Raw genomic sequence first — 7,005 nt, forward strand, 5'->3', positions numbered from 1 at the left:
GGGGGGGGGGTGTGGGGGGAGCAGGGAGTGATGGGGAGAGGACAGGCTTCTGGCTGACACGGCAGCTGGAAGCCTCCAAGATGTGTCGGTTTTGTTTCTTGTTCTGTCCAAGAAAAGCCTGGCAAATATTAGCAGTCAAAAATGTTTGTAAGCGGATGGGTAGATGGGTGGGTGGGTGGGTGAATGGAAGGATGGAAGGATGGATGGATGGATGGATGGATGAGTGTATGGGTGGATGGGTGAGTGGATGGATGGATGGGTGGGTGAGTAGGTGGGTGGGTGGGTGGATGGATGGACAGATGGGTAGGTGAGTAGATGAATGGGTAGGTGGATGGATGGATGGATGGATGGGCGGATGGATGGTGAGTGAGTGGGTGAATACATTATGGATGGATAGACAGATAGATGGATAGATGGGTGGGTGGGTGGGTGGATGAATAGATTGGTGGGTAGACAGATGGATAGATGAGTGGGTGAGTAGGTGGGTGGGTGGGTGGATGGATGAACGGATGGATAGACAGATAGATGGATAGATGGGTGGGTGGGTGGGTGGATGAATAGATTGGTGGGTAGACGGATGTATGGATGGATGAGTGGGTGAGTAGGTGGGTGGGTGGGTGGATGGATGAACGGATGGATGGGTGAGTGGATGGATGGGTGGACGGATGGGTGGGTGACTGGGTGACTGGATGCTGGAATTTGGATGGATAGACAGATAGATGGATAGATGGGTGGGAGGGTGGGTGGGTGGATGGATGGAGGGAGAGAGGGATAAAGAAAGGGAGAGAAAACACTGCTGACAGGACACCTTGGCTCCCCCCTGCAGGGCACCCTACGCGATGCTTCTAAAGCTTGAATTTCCCCCCCACAAGGCCGCATGATTAGAAAGCCATCTATTTATTTATTTATTTATTTATTTTTTTTGGTAAAAGACAAAAGGCATTTTAAAAATATCTCCTTTAGGCTTAGTCATTAATGATTGATTTGCCAAGACATGAAGAAAGCTCTACGTGGGGCTCATTCAATTCTCAGATAAAATTAACTGCACAAACTCACCTGCAGTGAGTCCACATCAGTCTCCCAAGATGGGGAGGAAATGACATTCTCCTTGCTCAGCTCGGAGGGGCTCTCACATCGTAATAGAGCTTCGAAGGCACATGCACAGGACAGTAACAGATATTTCTGGTTTTTAAGTAATTGCTGGCTACAGCTCCGTGCGTTTTCTGTGACCCAGTGGGCCCCCCTACCCCCCACCAATGTTTAATAACACTTCAAAGATAAGTTTTTTAACCGTAAGAGGGTTGGCTACTGTAAGAAGGACGGAAATAAACATGAAGGTGGGTCCGGCTGGGCCAGGTGGCCACGGCAGGGACAGCTCACCTCATCGGGCGGACACGGAAGTTGTGTCGCTGTCTTTCTCCTCGCCGGTGACCAGCATTTGCCGTCTCGAGTCTTGTTCATAGGTTGTCCCTGGAGTGGACCAACATGGTCCCAAAATTCCTTCATCAGCAGCTGGGGGAGTTACCTGCAGTGACCGCCTATGAGGGGCCCCCTTAGACGGTGCCTGTACTACTCCATCATGAACAATTAGGAAAGGAGTCGCCCTGGCTGGTTTGACTCAGTGCATAGAGCATCGGCCTGCGGACTGAGGGGCCTGGGCTTGATTCCAGGCCAGGGCACAGGCCTGGGCTGCAGGCTCGATCGCCAGTGGGGGCGTGCAGGAGGCAGATGATTAGTGATTCTCATCACTGATGTTTCTATCTCTCCCACTCCCTTCCTCTGAAATCAATGAAAAAATATATATATATTTAAAAAGGAGCCAACATGTGCATTCCTACTGATTCAATTCAGTGGCGATGTACTGAGCACTGGCCGTGCTGGACATATTGTGTATACAGTAAACGCTCGAGTTACAGGTGGGGGGAAAGCCTGCTTGACCAGCACGGAGCACTGAACTCTGCCTTCTCTCTCACGTTCGTGAATGTGGCCGAGGCAGCACAGCCGTGCACTGAATGGAGCTGCTCTGTGGGCCCTGACTCTAAGTCAGTGGTTCTCAACCTTCCTGATGACGCGACCCTTTAATACAGTTCCTCATGCGGTGGTGACCCCCAACCATAAAATTATTTTCGTTGCTACTTCATCACTGTAATGTTGCTACTGTTATGAATCATAATGTAAATATCTGATATGCAGGATGGATTTTCATTGTTACAAATTGAACATAATGAAAGCATAGTGATTCATCACAAAAACAATATGTAATTATGTATGTGTTTTCCGATGGTCTTAGGCGACCCCTGTGAAAGGGTCATTCGACCCCCAAAGGGGTCGCCACCCACAGGTTGAGAACCGCTGCTCTAAGTAGATTTAATGGCACACGTTCTGGTCATGTTCCCTGCAGGTCCCACCCGCAGGTCAAGGCCATTTCCCACTAGAATATGTGCCCACGTGGACGAAAGGGGCCGCGTGCTGACCTGACCAGCTCAGGGGAGGCCTGTGTGGCGGCCTTGCAAACTCAGAGACCTACAGTCACCACGAAGGGGGTCTGAGAGGAAAACTTGTTTGTTTGTTTTTAACTAAAAGCAGTTTCTGGTGGGGAGTCATGTCCTAAGGCAGTATTTTCCCCATAAGGGTTAATCCTCACCTTCACTAGGCCTGTTGTCTTTTTGCATCTAAGATAACATGGCTGATGAACATGCCTTTGCAAAAACAAAGTAATTTTCCTCCTTCCCCACCCTTCACAGCACAAGGCCCCTCATTGTTATTGAGTTAGTTGTTGACTGTGAACGATCGGGCACCCACCCAAGTTAAAAGAAGTGTCTATCATTCACTCTTCACCCACTCCCAGAGGTTCTCCGGAATCTACACCCATGCATTTCATGGAACCGACTTAAATCTCCTCGATTGTAATTTATAAAACAAGGTGAAACCTGCTTCCTGGCGACTGTGGACAGTTTGGCTCAAATAAACGCACACAAATTCGTTAAGGTTTGAGTGTTTCTCAGTGAACACAACGCCACTGTCTGCCGGTGGGTTTGGTGGCTGAAACTTGTTTAAAGTGAGTCCGTCCAGAACATCACCCAGTGGGTGCTGGGGTGGCAAAGCCTCCCAAGGGGGGGGGGTGTCTATTCCTGGGGGTGACAGGCCCGTGGACGGGTGACCAGAGGAGCACAGCCAAGAGCCACACGGAGCCAACACCTCCTACATCCACGCAGTCGGTCAGACACGCTGGAAGCTTCCAGAGGCTTCCGGCCGTGAGAGCCACTCACAGGCTCACTGAAGCCAAGTACCTGTGACGCTCTGTGCTGGTTTGATCTACTTGCAAAATGAGAAAACAAAACAACAGCCTTCCCTTTTTTTAAGACCACCACCGTGTTCCAGAACATTCTGTTTCTTCCAAGAAGTCAGGGGCCCAGGTGAGTGAGCACAGATTAGTCCACATTTGGCTGCGCCCAGAGCACTCTGCAGTCTGCGCTCGGAGAGGGGCGGTGGTATTTGATCGGAGGCTGGTCATCGGCTCTGATTGTGTGCAGATCAGGGCTTACCTCACCCAGCCCTGAGGTCCCACACCCAGGCCCCTGGCTCGCAGGATTCCTGCTCAGCAAATTCTTCTTTAAAACAAAAGGTAAACTGTACACTTTTTCCTTATTTTACTTTTTCCATCACCATTTCTCCCCCCTACACCCTCTTCCACCTCCATCCACCCTCCTCCCCCAGCTCAGTAAATTCGTATTTGAATTTAATGTCTTTGACGCTGACCACCTAGGGTCAGCAAGCTTTAGGAAAGTGACTCATCATCCTTTATCGGCATTTCATAAAGACGGGCTGAGCAGCTGAAGAGACGCTCACCGACGAGGACACACGGATGCCAAGAGACACATGAAAAGATGCTCAACGGCACTAGTCGCCAGAGAGCTGCCGAGAACCACAGCGAGCTGCCACCTCACACCTGTCAGAACCGCCGCCCTCAATAAACCAACAAATAGCAAGTGCGGCAATAAACCAACAAATAGCAAGTGAGGCGAGGATGTGGAGAAAAGGGAGCCCTCGTGCTCTGCTGGTGGGAGTGCGCGCGGCACAGCCCCGGTGGAAAGCAGTATGGAGGTGCCACAGACTAAGTCATTCCACTGCTGGGTATTTATCCAAAGAAAAGGTATATGCACCCCTATGTTCATTGCAGCATTATCTGCAACAGCCCAGATATGGAAGCAACCTCGGTGCCCATCAATAGGTGAGTGGATAAAGAAGTGGTACTTATGTACAATGGGATATTACACAGCAACAAAAAAGAATGGAATCTTACCATTTCAATAACATGGATGGACCTAGCCAAGTGCCATATGATTTCCCTTATACGTTGAATCTAAAAAAAACACAAGACAATGATGAAGCAACAAAACAGAAGCAGGCTCATGATGTGGAGTTGATGGCTGCCAAAGGGGAGGGGGAACGTGAAAAAGAAAAATAATAGACAGGCCGACAGAAAACAATTTAAAACAACTACAAATCCTGGGCACGACAGAGCAAAGGAGAGTGCGAGGCCCTGGGAGCCGCCCGAGGTCGGGAGGAAAGGAGACTCACCGGACGGGACCCCACAGCGTCCGCAGGGGCCCAGGCTGGGGCGCTGTCGGCCTCGAGTTAAGCTGTGACACTGTGTTAGTGTCCATGAAAGTGACTTCGGTCTCTACGTGACACGATCAGTGTCAGAGAAGTTGTCGGTTTTCCCCCAGGTGAGGCCTGCTCTCCACAGCCATCCACTCTACCGACGGCGTACAGACAGTCCGTCCTAATCCAGCCGGGGGTGTCACCTGAACGCTGTGTGGACGCAAAGGGGCCACATCCTCACCTGACAGCTCCGGGGAGGCCTGTGTGGTGGTTTTGCAAACTCGGAGACCTAAAGTCACCACACAGGATGGTCTGAAATTAAACCTTACCCAAAAGCAATCATGGTGTGTTGTCACATCCTAGGCCGGCATCTTCTGTGACAAAGGTCAATCTTAACCTTAACCGAGCCTATTGTCTTTTTGCACTGGCTCTGCGAGACCACAGATCTCCTCATTGTTATTGAGTTAATTGTAGACTGTTAACTATCCTGCGTTCACCTAAAAGAAGTGTGTGTCTATCATTTTACTCTTTATCCAACCCCAGAGGTCCACCCCCTCCCCTTTGCTTTCTCGCGCCTCCCTAATCTATCACCCATGGATTTCAGGTAACTCACATCTCCTGTGACTGTAATTTATAAAAATAGGTGGAAAACCCCCATTCTCCGGAGCATTATCCCAATCCATTGAGATCCTGCTTCCCAGCGATTGTCCACAGTTTGGATCAAATAAACGCATAAAAATTCTTTACAGGTTTGAATGTTTTTTACGTTAACATGGTCATGTGAACACGGGGCGTGGCTGTGCCAGCAGGAGGGAGTGGTCATGTGACTGTGCGGGCGTGGCCACGTGAGCAGCTGGGAGTGGGCGCGGGAACAAGGAGGCGGGCCGCGTGGGCACAGACAGAGCACCAGGAGGGCACAAGGATGGGCCTGGCTGTGCTCCGTCCGATGGCAGGCAGCTGTCTCTAGAACCGTGGGCTGCACCGGGCTTCCGCTGGAGAAACTCCTTCTGGGTGTTTTCAGTGAAATGAGGACACACAGGCGTCTACTGACCTTTTCGCAAAGTCATGCTCGGCGTGTCTTCCCCTCCACGAAGTCAGGAGGCGCTTGTTGACACTGGCCAATGACCGTGACCGGTTCTGTGCGCCCGTGTGCGGCGACGGCTCTGCTGTGCTGCATCGGCACAGCCCGGGCCAACCCGGCCCTGCTCCTCCTGGCTCCTCACGCTCCGTGTTGCCATGTGAAAGCTGGAAACGTCTCCTTCCGGGTGGATAAGAGACTGGGGTCTGAAGACTTTCATGCGAGTTTCTGGGCAGATAAGTTATAACATGAAGGCGTGACCGGGCGTCACACAGCAGTGAGGTCCTGGGGGGGGGGGGGCGTGTTCTCCCAGGGGGCGGACGCCTGGACACCACTGGGCTTCAACACACCCCAGGGCGCCCCGAGGTGGGGGGACGGGGACCTCTTAAGTCTTACTGTGGTCTACACTTACTATTGGGCACCAAGAAAATATACACGCTTTTTCACCCAAACCTAACTCAGCATTTTCTATTTGGTCGCTGCCACAATACAAATACATCTTCTAGCCCTGGCTGGTGTAGCTCAGTGGATAGAGCGGCGGCCTGTGGACTGAAGGGTCTGGGGTTCGATTCCAGTCAAGGGCACATGCCTGGGTTGTGGGCTCGATCCCCAGTGAGGGGTATGCAGGAGGCAGCCAATCCATGATTCTCTCTCATCATTGATGTTTCTATCTCTCTCTCTCCCTCTCCCTTCCTCTCTGAAATCAATAAAAAATATTTTTTAAAAAATAAATAAAACAAAATCAATGGGGAAAAAATGTTCTCCAGTGAGGATTAACAAAAACAACAATAATAATAATAATAGCCTTTAAATGATGCATTACTTAATGACACTGTAACTCATTTGTCATGTTTGATACAAAAATTGACTCCCATCCCCACAGTCCTGCTGCTCATAGCCCAGCTCACCCCTGGCTCTGCCTCCTCCTGGGCGCAGGGGAGGGGACCCCCACCCCAGGAAGCACTTCCTCTCCAGGGAGAGGGAAGCGGCGGGGGGGGGGGGGGGGGCGGCGCTCGGTCCCCTGTCACTCCGTGGAAGGAAACCGGGTGTGGCCAGCGAGGGACATGGTGCGTGGGGGCTCACCCCTCGCAGGGCCCGGAGGGACACAGGGATGTGGCGATTCACGGGCCAGGGCCCCAGCCACAGCCGCGCCTGCGCCCTGTGGGACCGTCCCTCTAAGGAGGATTTCCGTGGCTGGAAACAGGAAGGGCTTTACTGGTATCACAACCGTAGGCTCATTATAAAGCCACAGAGCTCCAATGCTGGGCGGCAAAGCTTCGTCTCTTAAGAAAATAGTTTAATTCTTGTCCTTGACCGAGCGC

Source organism: Myotis nattereri, assembly GCF_964212035.1.
Source record: "Myotis nattereri genome assembly, chromosome: 10".
In the NCBI taxonomy this organism is placed as follows: Eukaryota; Metazoa; Chordata; class Mammalia; order Chiroptera; family Vespertilionidae; genus Myotis; species Myotis nattereri.